General features: G+C 42.0%; 1 long non-coding RNA gene across 1 annotated transcript; it reads left to right on the forward strand.

Moving 5' to 3' along the window:
- The first annotated feature begins 4,497 nt into the window (after nt 1-4,497).
- LOC114227537 (uncharacterized) lies at nt 4,498-18,810 on the forward strand. Its single transcript, XR_008555728.1, has 3 exons — nt 4,498-4,665; nt 5,004-5,098; nt 18,593-18,810. It is a non-coding gene; the product is annotated as an uncharacterized LOC114227537 (long non-coding RNA).
- Nucleotides 18,811-20,611: the final 1,801 nt, after the last annotated feature.

A 20,611-nucleotide genomic window follows, 5' to 3' on the forward strand; every position in this document is an offset into this window, starting at 1 on the left:
GTCTGCACTGCTCACTGCACCCTCAGGGCCGCTGGAGTGGAGCTGAGCGAGGCTCCTGGTCTCCCGGCCCTGGATGGTGTAGTTGGAGCATTGACTCTGGCCTCTGTGGACTCAGCTTGGCAATTCCCACCCCGGGATCTGCAGGGAGAGTCACACTTGGCAGTGACCACTCGCAGTACTCGGGTCTTCCCTGGTAAGAAGTGGTCACGATAAACCTCAGCTCTTTGAAGAGGATTTAAGGGGTAGCTGTGTTAGCAATCCAGGTGCAAACATAGTAAGAAGCGGGGGAAATATTTAGAGCCAGAGACTTGAACACATCTCTAAATGGAGTAATTAATGCCAAAGGCAAGACTCGGGCCCTGGTGCTGGCACCCAGCACGGAGCCCAAGCCAGAAACCTCACTTAGGGGCCTGCAGGGCACACGGGGGCCTACGGTCTCTCCTGGACCATATGTGCTGAGTCAGCTGCTCCCTGATGAGGTTACTGGTTCCACGGGCAGCGGCTGAGCCAATGTCATTGCTGACGGGCTCAGAAAGAAGAACAGAGAAGTCTGAGGGTGATCAGCAAGCCTAGATTTATTACACAGCTTCTCCGCAAAAGTGGTGATGTTCCCGCTTTTAGAGGACAAATATATGCGCCTTTGTATGTCTACAGGTGGTCTTAATACATACAAAGTGAAAAAGAACTGTCCAGCATCATACTACTGGTGTCTTGAAGCAGTATTTTACATCCAGGGTCTATTTGGGAAAGAGAACACACTGGCAGTCCAGTTAACTGCACATTAAGTGTACTTCCCTTGTTGAAAGAGAACATGAAATTTTCAGAATCATGATTTTCCCGTCACATTAGTTTTCCCAAAGTAATTAGGTTGGGATAATAGAACTTTAATTAAAAACAAACAAAGAAGCACATTTAAGAAACAGTATCTCCAGTGCTTTGTGTCCTGGGATCTGGGTCCCTAGGCCCCAGTATACATCCCTAAAACTTTGCTCCCCAGAAAATTACTCCAACAACTCTTAACTATGAGTCCTCAAATCCTATATAACAAAAGGCTAATATGCCAATCGACCCAACAGCGAAACGACCGGTCACTATGATGCGCACCGACCACCAGGGGGCTGATGCTCAACGCAGGAGCTGCCCCTGGTGGTCAGTGTGCTCCCACAGGGGGAGCGCCGCTCAGCCAGAAGTTGGGCTCATGACTGGCGAGCACAGCCTCGGTGGCGGGAGCCTCTCCTGCCTCCACAGCAGCGCCAAGGATGTCCGACTGGAAGCTCCTGGACTGCTAAAGGGTGCAGGCCGGGCTGAGGGACGCCCTCACCCCCGAGTGCACGAATTTCATGCACCGGGCCTCTAGTAAGAAACTAAAAACCCAAGTGACAATGAGATAGTCCCATTTGGAGACTCGAGGGATGCCTCCCTGGGAGCTTTATTTTCTCTCCAGTGTTTGCAGCTCACGTGTTCCTATCACCATGCTGGGTCCCAAGTTATGTTTTGCCACCAGATAATTTAACTTTCCTTCCATGAGGCAGTTCAAATACAATTCAGGTGCTTCTAGTGTGGCATCTCTATTTAAAGAGAAAAACACAGGTACATAGTGAACCATGTTAGTGGGAAAAGGCCCAGTTAGGAAAGGCATAGTCAGTCATTTAGAAAACTTGCCTCAGACCGAGTGAAGACTAACAGCTGTGGTTCAGAGCGGGCAGTAGGGCGCTCCCTCTGAAACATGTCTCTAAGAGCGGTCACCCACTGGCGGGCCGCGGGCCACTGGTGGTCCGTGAGTCCCGAAAGGTTGGCGGCCGCTGCTCTAGAAGGCAAAGTTTCGGCTGAGCTAAATACTCCACAGGAGCAGGGGGGCGCGGGAAGCCACGCTGTCCAGGGTGTGCGACTAGATCAGCAACTTGGTGCCACCCCCAATCAGAACACCACGGAGGCCAATGCGTCTTATAAGTTATCCGGGTTTCTTTACATTGCATGACTTAGTGTTCAAGATGGTTTTAGGATGGGACTCTTGTAAACAGCTTGTTTTCTACAAATGTGACGTCGGCTTCTGTTTTGCAGGAAGACAGCTGGAGCCCCGGAGATGAACCGAGGCTGTGACGTGTTCCTGAGTTACTGCGCCTTGAAAGCGAGGGCGAACCAGTGGGATCCAGCCCATCCCTGGACAGTAGCTCCAGAACGAACTCTCAGGCTCTCCCCACAAAGTATTTCCCAAGAAACAGAATGCCATCGGAGTGCACTTGGCCATCAAATGCATAAGAAGGCAGTCAAAAGGGATTTCATTAGCATAAGACCAACCTCCTAATGTGCGGTTCAGCGGAAATGGGCCCTGCACAAGATCCACCACGGACGAGAAAGCGCGGGTACAATTCACCCGTTTCAGGAGCTCCCACCAAATGGACAGGGTTTCTCTTAAAGGACATGGACACTTCACGGCAGAAAATGTCTCCTACGTTTTTTTAGTGAGAACTGGGGGGAAAAATCCAACCCTAGAGTCCTGGGGGTGTGGACAAATTAAGCTTCTCACTAGGAAAGGGTTAATCCTAACAGATGACCGAATTTATACAGATCCTCAGCCTCAGAACGTCTGAACCTGAATCTAAAGCAGTCAGGTAGCCCAGCCGGCGGGGCTCCGTGGTTGAGTGTCAACCTGAGAACCAGGAGGTCACAGTTCGATTCCCGGTCAGGTGGTCAGGCACAGGCCCGGGTTGTGGGCTCAGTTCTCAGGAGGGGGCATGCAGGAGGCAGCCGATCAATGGTTTTCTCTTATCATGGATGTTTCTATCTCTCTCTCCCCCTTCCTCTCTGAAGTAAAAAAAAATAAAAATAAAAATACAGCAGCCAGAGAGCATGGAGAAAAGGTTACTTTCCAGTACTGAAACAGAAAAAAATATATATATTTCTCTACTTGCGAACAAGCGCACCCCCTTGCATTGTGGGCCTGGCCCAGTCTGCGGAGATTTATGTAGTTTTTTCCTGCATCAATGCTCCGAAGCCACATCAAAGAGCCTGGGAGCAGAGAATCAATATCTCCGTGGCAGCGGCAGCAAAACCGCCGAGATGCTGTTTACTGTCGCTCAGGTTACAGCCTCTCCACGCAGCCCTGAGAGGCCAGCGCCCCCTCCGCTGCAGCCCTGAAGGGCCCCCACTTTCATCTCACAATGGAGGGCCGCCGCGCGGGTGAGGAAGAAACAGAGATAAAAACCAGCCCGGGAAGGGCTGCCCTGCATGGAGTGCAGTTTCCAAACAGCATTGTGCCTCTGAGGGGCTGAGCTACAGAACAGCTGGGGGGGGGGGGGGGGGGGACCAGGCATCATCAGGCTCGCTGGCTACACAATGGGCGACCTGACCACCAGCTCCAGACACCCACAATGGCGAGGGACATGGCAAGGACTGAAAGCTGCATCAGAAGCTTTTCAAATGACTGCCGCCCAGTGGATACCCACACTGCCGTGCGAGGATGGCGCTGTTTAATGTTGCCTGTTCTATATTTTAAACAATATTTGCTCAGTTAACTCTAAAGAGCAAGGCTACAACGGATGCTTCTACCAGACAATATTGCTTCGGTAAAACAGAGTGACAATAGAGCAAATGTCTACTAGTTTTAAACAGACTCTCATCTGACAAAGCAAAAATCTTCTTTTCAATTCTTGCTATTGTTTTTGTAATTTATCTTCAATGTTGAAAGTATTATAGATGTCCCCTTTCCGCCCATTCACCCCCTCCCTCCTCCTCCCAGCCCTTCCCAGCCCTCCCCTGCACTACTGTCTGTCCATGGGCTGTGCATATATGCATCTAAGTTCATTGGCTAATCTCTCCCCACCACCGCCTCCCTCTGGAACATGTCAGTCTGTTGCATACTTCAATGCCTGGATCTATTTTGTTCGTCAGTTTATTTTGTTCATTAGATTCCACCTATAAGTGAGATCATGGGATACTTGTCTTTCTCTGGCTGGCTTATTTCACTTAGCACGATATTCTCCAGGTCCCTCCATGCTGTCTCAAAGGGTAAGAGACCCTTCTTTTTTACCGCTACGTAGTATTCCATGGTGCAAATGTCCCATGGTTGGTTTTTCCCCCCACTCGTCTACTGGTGGGCACTTGGGCTGTTTCCAGATCTTAGCTGTTGTAAATAATGCTAGATAATAAAACTTTATTCCAGAAATAAGATGTGTTTATTTTAATAACCAAGATGGAATGCTCAGGTAAAACCAGTAGCCACAGATAAGTTGAGCTACATAAAAATGATATTCCTTGAATGAGTGGCAAGCAGAATTTGATGTTTTATGAAAATTAAAGCAAAATAAAATGCCACAAGAACCCCTATAGTTTGGCTATGATGAAACATTACTAATTAGTAGTAGATATACATACCATAACATCATAATGCCATTCACAACATCATAATGCCATTCATAACATCATAATGCCATTCATTATGTTCAAAATAGCTGTTTGTGCAATGAATTCAAACAGCTCACAACAGGAAGACCAAGGATCTCTGGGCGGCTCACCTTGGAGTCAGCACAGCTTTTTACTCTGAACTTGCTGCCCAGGACCGGGGCCGCACTGAGGTCTGCATTCAGGCACCTGTCACCATGCTCTATGCCCCTATTCTTTTCAAAAGTGTCTTATTTTTTAAAAGGAACTAAGATACTTGGAACGGTAAGCATGATGGAGGCAGGGAGGTGTCTTCTCTTCTGCCTGTTTGCTCACCGATCAATGAGGTGGAATGAGGAGGAGGAGGAGGCGGGGCTCAGTACCTGGGCTGTGGCGGAAGTTGAACCCCTCAGGCAAGCATCTTTGCACCCCAGCGTCCACCGCAGTGCCTGCCACGTGGAGACGCCACGTGGTTTCATTCGTGAGCCAGGAAGAAAAGAGGCCCAGGGAGGCCGCAGCACTCAGTTTTCTGTGGCTGATACTTTTCTTTTAAAAAAGAAAGAAAGAATGCATCTAGTATGTCACTTATGAGATATCTAACAGAAACATTCACTTTGTTCCAGGAAAATCACCCAGCTGTTTTAAGCTCACCTTTCCCTCCTCCGGTGCTTGGGAGAATTTCAGGTTTCAAACGTGGCTGAGCTACCTCAGGGCACAGGTAAGACCCTAAAACCACTAGAATCGAAGGCTCATCTGACACTTTCCCAGGAGCAGCTTCTCTTTTCTACTCCGATTTCAGAGGGAAGGTGTAAAATGGAGTTCTAACTTCATGGCTGACTTGTATAAATGTATAAACATGTAGAGTAAAAAAAAACAAAGCCAAACCATAGGGGTTCCTGTGGCATTTTTTTCTGCTGTCTCTTTGGAGCTGTTAGTGATTCCACAAGAGGTTCTTGCCAAAATGAAGGTTCAAAACCCCAAATTTGAATCCTGTGTGCCATTGCCACACGCTGTCAGAGAATAACAGAAGGGACAGGCGGATGTCCTGGCCGACACAGCCCACAGCAGTCACACGGGCGCTAGGTCAAAGACATGAATTGCTCTGAAAAGTTGATGCATAAATGAAGCGCAAAATAGATCCCTGATTAAGTAAATTTACTGAAGTGAAATGAATATAAATATTTGTCCATCTTAGCAGTAGATAATTAAGATACATATCTAATGGGCTTTTGATTTCATGTGTCTCAAATCAAAGTTCACATATCACCTAATTTCCCCAAACCTGTTTTCCCGTCTTCCTCATCCCCTAGCAGGCCTGTCATTGGACAGCTCAGGCCAAGGCCCGGAGGCACCCTGACTCACCTTCCCCCCACACCCACCCCTCCCATCAGCAGCAGCTCCGGGGTCACTGGGGGTCACTGCAGGCGTCGTCCATGCACGAGCCTGGCAGCTCCCTGCGGACGCTGCCCCGGTCTCACCGGCGCTGCACTCTGCTAACTGGCCTCCCTGTTGCTGCCTTTGTTCCCTGGACTTCTGCTCAGTCTGCCAGTCAGAGCGGTCCTTCTCGGTCCTTAGCTAAATGGTGTTTCCCACGGCGCCCACCTTCAAACAGCATCTCTATCAGGCGTCCTCAAACTATGGCCCGCGGGCCACCTGCGGGTGTTTCTGCCGTTTTGTTTTTTTACTTCAAAATAAGATATGTGCAGTGTGCATAGGAATTTGTTCATAGTTTTTTTTTAAACTATAGTCCGGCCCTCCGACGGTCTGAGGGACAGTGAACTGGCCCCCTGTTTAAAAAGCTTGAGGACCCCTGCTCTCTATAGTCAATAAAAACCAGGATGTGAAAAAAGAAGGCACAGGCAGGTGGAGGCACAGAAGCCCAGAGAAAGAGAACATGCTGAGGTCCTAACTTCTAGCATTTTCCATTAACCAGGTTTTAAGTCTACCTATGACCAGGTTATACGATTAAGAATGCAAGAATTCTCACCTACAGCTAAAGGGACAAAGGGCTCAGTTTTAAACAGGATCCGATTCCAAGAAAGGCAGAGAAAACTGAGCGCAGTGGTGGGGGTGGGAGAGTGGGGAGGGGACCCCGGGGGAAGGAGGACGGGCGTGTGGCTGGTACTTCCCATCGCTGTACATTTTACAACTTGCCTGCCTCAGATCGGCGTGAAAGGCCCCTTAAGAACTGGAGATTTTATCTGGTCTTTTCTGAATAGTTGGGGCTTCAAACATAAAGTAGAAGTAGAAAAATCAGAGGTTATATAGATTTTCTTCAACTGCTTAGTTGAATAAAGTAATTTATATCTTATACCCTGATGTTTCACCATGAAATAGAAGGAATCTCACTCTTTGAATGTGAAAACAATCTTTTAAAATTAAACTTCTTATTTGGACTTATTTTACTGATGCTATGAATGATTATGATATAAATCATGCAAAACAGTCATTACAAACAATGCATTTTTATGGAAGTAAATGGTAAAATTATGATTCATTTTGCTTGGGGAATATACACAATACCATATATATAAATATATACATATATATGTTTTAAGTGAATATGCTTCACGTAAGAACTGAAATGAAAATGAAAAAATAAAGCATACAAATTCTATGCAGTATTTACTGTATAATTACTATTAATATTTACTATTAGATATATAATATATAATTTTAATATTTTGAAAAGGAAGTAATTATATACTGTTATAAATAATTCATGTTCCAAGGTCAGTATAGGGAGCTAGTTAAAACTTTAAAGAATATTTTAAAGGACAGTTTGAAATAAAGCTTTGATAAAATAAAAGCAAAATGGAAATAGACTTAGTCTATAACTATGTGGCATTCTACTATTTTTCTGAAAGGTTTTTTAAAGCATATTTTGGGAAATGCTTTTAGATATTCGAGCAAATTGAAATGTTACACACTTTAAAAAATTTATTTTTTGGAAATTACACTGAACTATAGCTAAAGGATAGTGCCTCTTTTTTTAGAATAGTGCAGTTACAAAAAGAATGTTTTAAAATGTGGTGGATAAGTACCTGGAGGTTGAGAGCAGTTAGATGGTTTGATTCCAGGAATAAGTATCATTCTATTAGGGAGATATTAGAAGATAGACATTTAAAAGGTTCATTTCAATTTCTTTTTGAATCAAGCATTACTGAGTCAATAACAATTTGAATTTAAATGTAAAGATACATTTATTTCCAGAAATTGAGGTAATTTGACTGAAACCAATAGTACATTTCTACCAATGAAGAAGCTAATATATATGTATGGTAAATTAAGCACTGTACCTAAGTGTATAGATATAGATATAGATATAGATATAGATAGATATAGATATAGATATAGATATAGATATAGATATAGATATAGATATAGATAAATATATATATAGATACTAGATGCCCAATGCATGAAGATTCGTGCAAGAATGGGCCTTTTGTTCCCTGGACTTCTACTCAGTCTGGCTGCCGCCACTGCCTTTGCTCAAGCCGGAGCCGCCTTGCCACCTTTGCTCTGACCCGGAGCCACCTTTCTGCAGAATGCCTGCATCGTCGCCAAGGCAATGATGCAAGCGTCCTGCCCCCGGCTGCTCTGTGGCTGTGTATGCAAATTAACCTGCCATCTTTGTTGGGTCAATTTGCATACTCACTCATGATTGGCTGGTGGGCATCGCGAAGGTACGGTCAATTTGCATCTTTCTCTTTTATTAGTGTAGATTAGTAAGAAAAAAATCTGATATATCCCTTTCATATACTTTTAAACCATTTTTGAGCTCACTTGTATTCTATTCAAAAGCCATTTAAAGTTCTGAAAAATAATGATCAATAACTTGTCATCACAATCTCATCTTTTCCATTTCTCTCTTTTCCTTAACCCTTTGCTACAACTCTCTTACGCTTACATTACCAGCAGATACCAGGCCAGGCCACTCAGACCAAATGATGAATCAAATGCACACCACGACCCAGAGAAATGAAAGTCCCATGGAGAAACAAACAGCGATTTCCATGCAAAGTCAGCAACACCGTGGTGGGCACGGCACAGAGCTCCCGGGCATGTGGACACTCGGGGAGGCCAGGAGGCACGGGAGTGGGCCGAGGAGCGGCTGCACCGGAAGCAGGCGGCAGCAGGTCCTTCCCGGCACGGACTAATGGTGTTTACAGCTTTTAAACATAGCACTTTGTGGTGAAGATTTTAATATGGAATCTTTACACATGTCATTATGTATTATGTTTTTATTTTTAACTAGTTTTCAAGTTTCAGTGTTGCTGGTGACTTGCTGCAGTCACATAGCCAGTATTTACCATTGTGGCTTCTCTCCCTTTTAAAATCCTGCTTTGAGAGGCTACTGCCCTGAAAAAGTGAATAAGAGAATAAATGACTAAATACATAAATAAATAGGGTAACATGAAATATTTTAATGTATATAGATGCATGCATCTATATATAATAAATTCATATGTGTATGTCTACCAAATGTTTACACAGATTTAGCAATTATAGAATGTTTAATTAAATATATATTATGTAATTATATAAAATGTAAGGCATTGCATTACATACCACATATAATTTTTTTGCTTCATTTTCATATATATGGCATTATATCATTGTATTCTATAATATCCTATTATGATTTTTCTTTTTCTTAAATCATTCTTTGAAAGGCCACCTCTCTTATTCATATGTGTTTACATATAATTATAAGCACATACTCATTTAAATATGTAATTGCCTTTTGTTAATTGCTCATATATTATATAATTGTAAATGTATAATTTCTTAAGGGAGGATACTTTTCAAATTCTGCCATAATAACATAAGAAAATATATTATGGAAAATGAAAAATATGTACATTATGTATATAATAAAAGCCTAATATGCTAAGTGTCTGACCCACCATTCAGCCAGTCACTATTATGCGCACTGACCACCAAAGGGCAGATGCTCCGACCAGTAGGTTAGCTTGCTGCTGGGGTCCGGCCGATCAGGACTGTGCGAGACAGGCTGGGCATGCCCTGGAGCCCTCCTGCGGTCCCTCCACGGCACCAATCATGCACCGATGGGGTCCCTCGGCCTGACCTGCACCCTCTCACAATCCGGGATCCCTGGGGGATGTCAGAGAGCCGGTTTTGGCCCGATCCCCACAGGCCAGGCCGAGGGACCCACCAGTGCACGAATCCATGCACCAGGCCTCTAGTACTTATATAATGTGTAGTATGTATCATGTGTCATCCAGACATCACACATTTGCATATGTGTATATATAGTAGAGCATAGCATGTAGGTCAGTGATGGGCAACCTTTTGAGCTTGGTGTGTTAAACTTCGCCAAAAAACTGAGCATAACTCGGGTAGTGTGTCACTTTGAGGAAAAAACTAACTCCAAGACTCTAGTCGCAAATGTTTCATCCTCAGGAGCAGCAAATGTTTCATCCTCGGCATGCAACCGCGTGTCATCAGAAATGGCTACGCATGTCAGTGCTGACACGCGTGTCATAGGTTCGCCATCACTGATGTAGGTGAATAGGTATCTATAATCAATGGCATTAAAATATTCAAACCATCTTTATTTTCTTCATATGTCAAAATCTTAGAGGGATTGTTAAATCTGCAATTATTGTGTTTTCATCAATTTTTAAAAATAGTTTCTGTTTATGTAATGCAATATAATATATGGGTTTTCTAGACAGTTATATTTTAGTAGAGGCCAGGTGCACAAAATTCATGCACTTGGGGGGAGCAGGCCTAAGCTGGCAGTCAGACATCCTTAGCGCCGCCACGGAAGCGGGAGAAGCTCCCACCACCGCTGCTGCAACCTCCAGCCATGAGCCCGGCTTCTGGCTGAGCAGCGCTCCCCCTGTGGGAGCACACTGACCACCAGGCGGCAGCTCCTGCATTGAGTGTCTGACCCCTGGTGGTCAATAAGCGTCATAGCAACCGGTCATTCCACCATTAGGCTGAAACCAGCTCTTCAATATCCCCCGAGGGGTCCCGGATAGCGAAAGAGTGCAGGCCAGGCCGAGGGACTCCACCAGTGCACAATCGGGGCCGGGGAGCGACACAGGAGGTTGGCCAGCCAGAGAGGGACTGCGGGAGGGCTCCAGGGTCTGTCCGGCCCATCTCGCTCAGTCCTGATTGGCCCGACCCCAGCAGCAAGCTAACTTACTAGTTGGAGCATCTGCCCTGGTGGTCAGTACATGTCATAGTGAGTGGTTGAGTGGCCTTAGTATATCATTAGCATATTATACTTTGATTAGTTGAACGGACGACCAGATACTTAGCATATTAAGGTTATACTATATAGGATTATGCATTTTCTCTATTGATATATAATGACTGTTTCCATTTAATTTGATACATATATATATTGCAATTCCTTTTTTGCTTCTTACATTTCAGATATAATTTTGTTGGTAAATATAAAATTTGATATTATATTTTGAGCTGATCTGAGATTCATTATCTTTTAACAGGACAATATAGCTCATTTTCTCAAAAATACTTTTGGTATCGTCCTTTTATTTGTTTAGCATGCTTTCTTATTTCTTTTACCAATTTGGTTTTTGTCTCTCTCTTTTCTTTTTTTCTTTTATCTTGTCCAGTATTTGCAAAATAGTTTTAAAATGAGTAATAAACTTAAAGAATCATTTTGGAATCCTTCAATAATATCAATGTTAATTATCAAATTCAAAACATAGTCTTTTAGGTTAAATGAATTTACCATTTTCCCTGTGAGAAACTCAGTTAACATTAGAGACTAGCCTACACATTCCTGGATGATGAACACTCCTGGGGGAATTATATCATAAACTAAGGCCTGGGAAGGAAGGCACAGTGGGAGCAGAATGGGGCTGGAGGGAAGGACACTGGGGGAGCGATTTAACAGCGGTGAGTTTGTGACTCAGGCTGTCAAGTTCGATGGTGGTGCCTCTCCCCTCTATGATCTCACAAATCTTAGTAACTCCCCCAGGAAGATCGTGAGATGACTGTGCGAATGCTGTGCTTTCGCTCTCCCTCTGACATCCACCTGCAGACCTTCATCACTAAGCCGGTACCTAACTATTCACCCTTCAGCGCTCAGGGCGCACCAGGAGAGCTCAAACCCTTCCGTTGCGTTTTCTGAAAGCACTCTATTTTCTCTCTAGAATCTAAGAGAGCCAGAACTCATGTGTGTGTAGTTAGGCCTGCCTCTCCCAGACTCTATCAACCCCGGTGGGCAGAAATGGAAGTAATTTGAACACATCATATAGTGTGTTTCTCCTAGAAAATAAAGATACCAATTTATATGCATGAAGAATTCATACAAGGACAGGGCTGTTTAATTTGTTCCCTATTTGTTCACTGGAGCATAACACAGAGGTCAAAGTCATTGAACAGCCATTGAATGAATATGCAACTATTAAATAATGATGTATATTTATTGACATGCAAATATGTGTGGATGTATAGTTAAAAGAAAAAGCAGGTTATAAAATATGCATTTATAACTCATTTTTTAAAAAATAGTTATATGGAACATACAAACGCATTTAAAGTGTACAGCAGCATATACTAATCTGGAAAATACATTTAAAACCATTCATTACAGTTATGTCTGGAGGATTCGATTAGATGTGGGGTTCCCATCCTTTTGTTTCTTTACACTGCCCAAACATGTTATGAACATGCATTACTTTAAAATTAGAAAATCAAAATTCCATATGGAAAAAAATACCCTGTTGGTAATAGGATTCAACTATTATGAAAAATAGAGATTTCCCCAATCACAGCTTCCAAAAACAATGAAACACAATTTTGGAATCCATGAGAGATGGACTGAAACAACTTTTAGGAAAGAGGCAGTTGCCACAGACCAGGTCATTGATGGTCACAGACTTAACAGAGAGGCAATGCTACCTTTTCCACCTCAACTCTGCACAGTTGGACAGACACCAGGTGCTGCAGAGAGGAAACTGACAACACGGTGGGCCCGGTCCTTGGTTGGGACATGGCGGGGTTTAAACAGAACACTACCTACACAGTGATCCCAACTGTCACTGCAGATGTTTCATACATCCACCTCCCCAATCCCGCCCCCCGGCCCCTGCCCGCAAGCAGGTGGGCCACGCCTCTTAAAATAGCTCCCTTGATACCTATGAAATCTTTTGTCTCTTTTCCTGTCATTCCATCAACTGATAGAAGAAAAATTTCACTCCACTTGCCAGACTGAAAATTCAAAAGAAGTTAATAACTATTAACTCAGGCACCCAAGGCCTTGTACAACCCCCTCACTTTTGCTCTTTTTTTCTTTGTTAAAAAATGTAATGTGATACATAAATATTTTGCTTACTTTTTAAAACATATTCTGTATTTAAGTGCCCTGGTACATGCCTGATATGATATTTTTAAATCTTTCCTTTCCAAGGGAAAATGGATATAGAGAATTCCCTTCCATATCTACTCTACTCCTCATTAGTATCATAAATCTAATGGCAAAGATAATATTAGCAAAAATATGATTATGCAATGCTCAGATATCTGCTATTGTAATAAACCGTATTGATTACTGCTATTTTACAGAGTAATTGAGCAACTTAATCCTAGTTTGCACAACTGAAGAACAAGCATTTGATCTCAGAGGAACCAAACCCCAGTTCCTCTTAAACTGCTTCTTCCCTCATCCTCTCTAGTTCCTCCACTCAACGTAACTAGTAATTTCATGTCATAATTAGTGTCTCAGGCAATTCTGAACAATAGAGCCGATGGTGTGGGAAATTATCCCCCTCCCCCAAAGAATGTCAGGAATATGCGCTCTGGCCAGAGAAAGTTCTGGAAGAACAAGAGCTACTACTAACATCAACAGCAGTTGATATGAACCAGAGATGGTAATGCTTCTTCTTTTCAGATAAAATGAACATTCCACCGTAGAGCTCACAGTAGGAAGAGAGTATAAAAACCAGCTCCACAATTACTCAGCATGATCATGTTGGATATCACATTACATAACACCACATTGACCAGCACCTGTCTGGCTCATGACAGCATTTAAATATTTGCGTCATGATTTTTTAATGTAATGTGAGCTCGTATATGCATCTTGGCTACTCTTTCTGAGTAGTTTAATGTGAAAGCCTATTCGCACATTGTATGTCCAATTAATAGTTATTGAATAAACTGAGTAGATGACTTAGAATTATTTAAGGACGCATCTTCTTGATCCCTACAATGGAAATAGTGTTGCTAATAACTGATTGGTTTGACATATTTCAAGTCCCTAGCCTGGTGTTTAGAACGTACTGGGTGCTATATTCCGGGAAATGTTATCTTTCCACCTCGCCCCTATTCCCAGTTAACGTAGGGTCTCATCGCTGTGTTCGTGTTTATTTCTAAGCTAATCTAAAGCCTGTGACAAGTGCAATCTGAAGCTCAGTCCTTTGGATGGGTCTGAAATACAGGAAATGGCTCAGCTAAGAGTGTCTCGATTGCACTGAGTGGAACATATGAAAATTCCAATTAGCAAAAGTTATGCAGTGGGTAACTACTGTGTATCTTAAATTATATTTATCCATTACAACTTTGTCATCAAATATTGGATGCGGCCTATAGTTAGCGTCACTGTAGATTTGCATTTCAGCTGGAGAAAAAGACACCTTCTTTTTGTCTTCCCTGATTAACATTTCCAAGCTCTGTAATTTCCTAGCTGCTCACAGAAACAAAGCCAGCCGAGCTCATGCAGAAAGCCTATTCTCCAAGATATAAATATTTGCTATTCAGAAAACCTCAACGAGGGCTTAGTTATTTTAAACTGAAGAAAGAAAATTACTAGTAATGATTGGTTTCAGCTAACGAAATGCTTTTATGCAAATGGGTGAACCCTAAATATGACCTGGAAACAAAGGACTGCTTAACAGTTACTATTAAGCAATGCATTAGTAGATCAATTAAACAGAACTTCGCTCTAACGAGCGTGCGGTACAGAGGTTGCCATAGAATCCTGGGAAGGAAAGGCCCTTGGATGCTGCTTTATTGCTACAAGACTGCAACATGCTCTATGTCTGTTGGTGGCTGCTGGTAACTCAAGTTGAAATAAGTCACTTCTGAAAAAAAAGCAACGCCTTGTCTGTATGTGGTGGCTTTGCAGAGACGAGCTACTCGGTCCTCTCTCCTCACTCTTCTGCTCCTTAAATATGCCATGCAGATCTACCGTCTGTCTGTGTGGCCCCACCCACCCAGATCTGTGCCGACAGAGACCCACTATAGCTAAGTACCATGTGTCTGAACTGGAGGTGGCTCCAGAGGAGAAACAGACAGACGACTGAATATCAATATACCGCCGCCGCCTTTCGGTGCTGTGCTGGGGAAGCCAGTCTCTGCCATGACGTAGGGCTATCCCACGTGCCGCCTGACGCTGGAGAGGAGACGCACAGGACTGGGCGGAGAAAGGCATCAATGACAGTACAGAGCCGATGAGAGACTTGGCCAACCCCGCAAGCAAATCTGGAAATAAAATGCTCCTTCAGAGTTATAGTGGGTTAGACCAAGAGACCTGGGACTTTACTCCACTCATTGATGAGTTATTGGATGCAGGTTGTCCCAGGAATGGTGTTGCCTTAGGCCAGTGGTCGGCAAACTCATTAGCCAACAGAGCCAAATATCAACAGTACAACGATTGAAATTTCTTTTGAGAGCCACATTTTTTAAACTTAAACTTCTTCTAACGCCACTTCTTCAAAATAGATTCTCCCAGGCCGTGGTATTTTGTGGAAGAGCCACACTCAAGGGGCCAAAGAGCCGCATGTGGCTCGAGAGCCGCCGTTTGCCGACCATGGCCTTAGGCAAAGTGGCTGCCACTGAGCCAGAAGCCGACAGCTGACCCTGACCGCTCTCCTGACTGCACTCAGATCACTGAAAAGTGGGCAGGGCATCTTCATACACCCACAAAATGCTTAAATCCAACGTTTAAAAGCAATGATCAGCCTACATCCATACTCGCTTCTTTGTCAATGTAATATTATCTCAACAAATGGTTAATGATTACGTGATTTGATCTTTAATCATTAAAATATTAAGAACTAAAAAAAAAATACCACTTTGGGCTGCGATATTAGTGTATGATGATATCAAGTGGGAAATTCACATTGGCAAAAGAGACTGTATCAACAAAAAGCTCACCATGTCTATTGTATCAAAATGTGGAAACTCTAATTCAATAGGGAAATGGTAAAAGGGGTATGTCCAGATACATTCCGCTCAAAAAATAACCCCACCTGGTTAAATAGCGGTGAAGAGATTACCATAGTTGCACAGGTACTGAAAGGACATCCATTTGGGGAAACTGGCGTTAAGGTGATTATTTCATACTGAATGTATCTGAGAAACCAGGAAATTAGAGCGGGGACATTGCCACCAATGACTGAACCTCTAATGTTGTTCGTGTTTGTATGAAGATTAAGGAGGTTAAAGAGAAGGACAAAAACATTTATCAGAACAATTATTAAAAAAGATAAAAAGCAATTAATTACTCAGGGGTCATGGGAGCTCTACACTCACCAGATTGACCTCTCTCCTGAAAATGGCCAAGGAATTTTTGCATGAGATTCAAGTGTCAAAAAAGAGTAGGCTACCACCTGACAAACCAGGGCTTAACGGTGCGGGAGTCGGAACTTCATAAAATCATTCACAATTATCAAATACGTGCTAGCATAAATCGCCTTACTAATTTTAATTTAAAAGTCCATCTTAAACTTTCACCATTAAAATGTGCATGCCTCAGAGAGTGAGGAGGAAGGCACAGGGTGCTGACAGTGATCCTAGACAGTAAGTGCAGACCTGACTTAGAACCCCATTAGTTAGAACAACCTCAAATGTTTCTGGTAAAGAGTTTCACCTTCAAGCGGTAAGTATCTGAAAAGAGCCTCCTCCTGATGTTCTAGAATTAACCTTGTAACAGTGTAAGCACTGATTGCAAACACGTTCTCAATCTTACATAACTTGGGCAGATGCTCCAATGGACTCAGTGTCAGAGTAGGATGAAATAAAGAAATCATTGGAATTACTTAGTTCAGTCAAAACATCCAAACAGACAAGGAGAAGGCTCAGGGGGCGTTAGTCGCATCGCTGGCCAAGACTGCTGGGGAGGCTGGGAGGCAGGCCTCCGTCTAACCCTGGACGTCGTGTGGAAATGCATTAGCTGTTTAAGAGAACTGCACTGCCTGTCACTCCTAGCAGAGACATTCCGGTGGGCTCCACGTGTCCGTTTTAGAAAACTCGCGGAACAATCTCACTTGAAATTCTGCCTTCTTTCCCTCCTTGAGGCGATGTTACCGAGGGATGCGATCACTCGTCACAGCTGGATGTGTGTTAACGATCTGCCTCACCGTCCCTCGCCCTTTTCCTGTGGCGTGTGCACGGGAACAACCCTACCATCGTGTTCAATGTGCGGGTCATATTGCTGGAACAGTCACCAGCAGGCGATTTGGCAGTTCTGTAATGATCATGCAGTATGACAGAATTTCATTTACAAAATGTTATGCAAGTTCTAGTTGTGTGTGTGTGTGTGTGTGTGTGTGTGTGTGTGTGAACCACTTTTCCTTTAAAGTTGAGGTTTTTATATGTGGTTCAAATGAAAACTAAAAGCAAACAAAATATAATTATATGAACTTTATTTATGAAACAGCTCTATGTTTAATAATAACCTGTCACAGTGATACAATTTATTTAAAGAGCCTGCATAAGAGCCAATATAGCCACTTTTACCTTATTTTAGAATACCTTCATCATTAATGTTTTCCTCTATATAAAATTATATAAATATTAAGATATATAACATTTGCTAAGAGCAGAACTTAACTGTTGAATCACACATACAAAAAAGATAAATATACAAGATGATGAATGTGCTAATTTACTCAATGAGAGGAAGGCATGCCTAGGTGAGGGTTGCTTTGCTCATGTTTAATCAGATAATCAAAAGCTTATTATTTTTTAAAGAAGTAAAAGCAAAATAGGCAGCACAGAGTACAAGACTGATCATCTCTGCTATAAAAATCCCTAATTCCACTTAAAATATGGAACATTATTTTAATTTCCTTAAAAAAATAATCAGACTACTAAATGATATTTAGAAAAGTGTAAGAATCACATAGATTATTAAAACCATTTTCTAAACATTCAATTTTTCATTATTATAACTTCATGTGCAAGCCTGGATTACATTATACATAAGTTATAAATTATGACATCTGTTAAATTAAATATTTTTGATAACAGAAATGTATGAAATTATTAATAATGTTTAAATATGTAGATTAATGTCTAAAAGATTTTTCTCTCACTAAAGGGGTTTGGGGAAAATGTTAACCTACTCCTGTTTATTTTGTAACCTCTATATCCGTCTAGAGATTTTAAAAAACAATTCAAGGCATGGCTCTTGTAAGAACCTGATTTTATATAAAAGGTGTAGCTTTGCATAAATAACTGTTCCTAATAAAGAAATGGGATTAGATTTCTTGTTTGTTTTTTGTTTTGTTGGCTTGTTTCTATTTACTTTTTTAAAAAATATATTTTGATTGATTTCAGAAAGGAAGGGAGAAGGAGAGAGAGATAGGAACATCAATGAAGAGAATCATTGATGGGCTGCCTCCTACATGCCCCCTACTGGGGATTGAGCCCGCAACCCAGGCATGTGCCCTTGACCAGAATCGAACCTGAGACCCTTCAGTCCACAGGCTGATGCTCTATCCACTGAGCCAAACCAGCTAGGGCTATTTACTTTTGATTTGACTTTGAAATGTGACATCTTGCTTAACATTTTCTCTAATTCATTCAACAATATGCTTACCATGGAAATTCTCAGAAAGAACTTGATCATGAAAGTGTTTGTGAAGTAGAAATTCTCTAACCGCCCCCCCCCCCCGAGAAAGGTACAGAAAGTATCAGCATAAAAACTCAAAGAATTCCTATAAAAAATACCAACTCCATCTGGATTTACATAGGGTTTACTATATTTGATTCCAAACCACCTTTTTCTCTACCATCTGCTATCCAATTAACATCTCACCAAAACCGTGCTCTATGTAAAATATATTATAAAACATCAATATAGATCAGGCTTTTTCTTGAGCTATATAAAAATCACCTTTGCTAGTATAATATTGACTTCTTAAAAATCAGTGTTCCTGTCTTGCTGTATAACAATAACTGTCCACTCTTATTTTAGTGACTAAGTACGTAGCGGAAACAAACAGCCTCCCAGCCTGAGAGGATACTGAGTGTCACGGGCTCAGACCTTCCTTACTCCCTTAGTGAGCGGATCCAAGCACATCCTTCTAATGCCATCAGCTTGCAAAGCATCTCCGAATTTATACCTCCCGCCCAGACCTTTCTCCCAAGATCCAGAAGAATGCATTCAACTGAGTCCTTGGAGCATATTTTCAATAACAGACATTTTTAAATCTCACGAAGTCGATGTTTTATGTTGTTTTTTATTGAGGCATAATTGACCTATCATATTATGCTACTTTCAGGGTGAAATGAAGTGGGTCCCAAGCTTCAGCCTTTGTTGACCGGCATCGGGGAGGCCAGCATGGTCTATCGCTAATGGGCGGGGGCTTCCTGCAAAGGTGCCCACCTGACCACTCCGTGCTTTGCTTTTGAGTCATACGTGCACTCAGGCTGACAAGCGCAAGTAATGCTACAACTACAAAATGGCCAGAGGTTTTCAGAATAAACATGCATATTAACAGAAGAGCTTTTTAGAAAATGTATTTTCCAAACTGGGTCTAATATGATTTCTTTCATATGTAGACTGAAGTCCCTAAAAGCAAATGATTTCATTTCTTGGTAGGCAATAAAAATACACAAAGAAAAGTATTGTGCAATGTATCACCATAAAGAGTTATCACAAAATACTTTTAAATCGGCGCTTTAATGTGCCACAGAAATCCAAGGAACTCGTGTGTGGTCCATGAAAGAGCCACGAAAGTTTTGCATAATTTAAAAATACATAAAGTTTACCAGAAAGAAAGTAATTGCATTAAATATCTTACTGAACGTCCAGAGTAAATGTACTCTGTGTATATACAAAGCCTGTGTCTTCCAAAGCAGAGCCTGGCTGTCTAACGAGAATGATACAGAAAGGTCACTTCCCCGTCTCTCCAGCTAGCCTCGCCGTCCCCCAATTACACCAAAGCCATCTATTCCCTTATGTCGACAGCCCGCACACAATCCCCACTCATTATTCCATGGCCTACTTTTTCTCCACTGCGGCAGCCTTCTTTGGCTGTATTACCGGAAATCCCTCCATGGAACTTAGGACATGATAGGTTCATAACATAATATATTTTATATCGAATCAATTTTATAACTCGCGTTATTAGTGATATCACCTAAAGCATACTATAACTTTCATGATGAGAAGCACATGTTCTACTGTCCCCCATTTCCTGAAAAACCTAAAATTTTATAGAATTCACAACTGGTTCATACGTTTCACACACAACTGACTGATGGCTTTAAAAAGTATAATTATAAAAATAGAAGAAAAACAAAGTCACATATGACTTAAATCCCATTCAACATTTCGATCCATATCACACTGAAAATTTAATGATGCAAATTATAATATCAAGGACCTATAAAGACCCTCCAATTAGTTCTTTCAGGTGTAAGAATAGGATCTATTTAAGGCATACTTTAGAAGTTTTTCTCAATGATATTGAAATGCTTCTAAGTTTTAAATAAATTGTAATTCTTCATGTGTATCAAGAGGTAGGTCATTGAAAGCAGGGGTGGGGAACCTTCTCTCTGCCAAAGGCCATTTGGGTACTTATAACATCATTCGCGGGCCCTACAAAATTATCAACTTAAAAATGAGCCTGCTGTATTTGGTCAAACATTTAATTAACTCACCCTAATGCTTTGGCAGGGCCAGATGAAAAGATTTTGTAGGCCTTATATTTCAAATAATATTTCTTTAAAAAATATTCTGTTTTCTATTGCATAGGTGGCGTGATTCATTTTAGAGTGTGCAAAAACACATATGATAAATCCTTGCTGTTTGTGGAAATGGGCTGTAAAAGGAAAAAGACTGCAATTAAAAGTCTGACTCACATGTGTCATTTATTGTTTGCATGATGATCTGTAGGCACAGAGGTTAGTCATTTAAGAATGAGGGTAGAGAGTGAGGAGATTATATAGTTTTTGGAGGCAGGTTAAGCGGGTTGTCACAAGCTGTGAT

This window comes from Eptesicus fuscus, chromosome 4, assembly GCF_027574615.1.
Source record: "Eptesicus fuscus isolate TK198812 chromosome 4, DD_ASM_mEF_20220401, whole genome shotgun sequence".
Classification (NCBI taxonomy): Eukaryota; Metazoa; Chordata; class Mammalia; order Chiroptera; family Vespertilionidae; genus Eptesicus; species Eptesicus fuscus.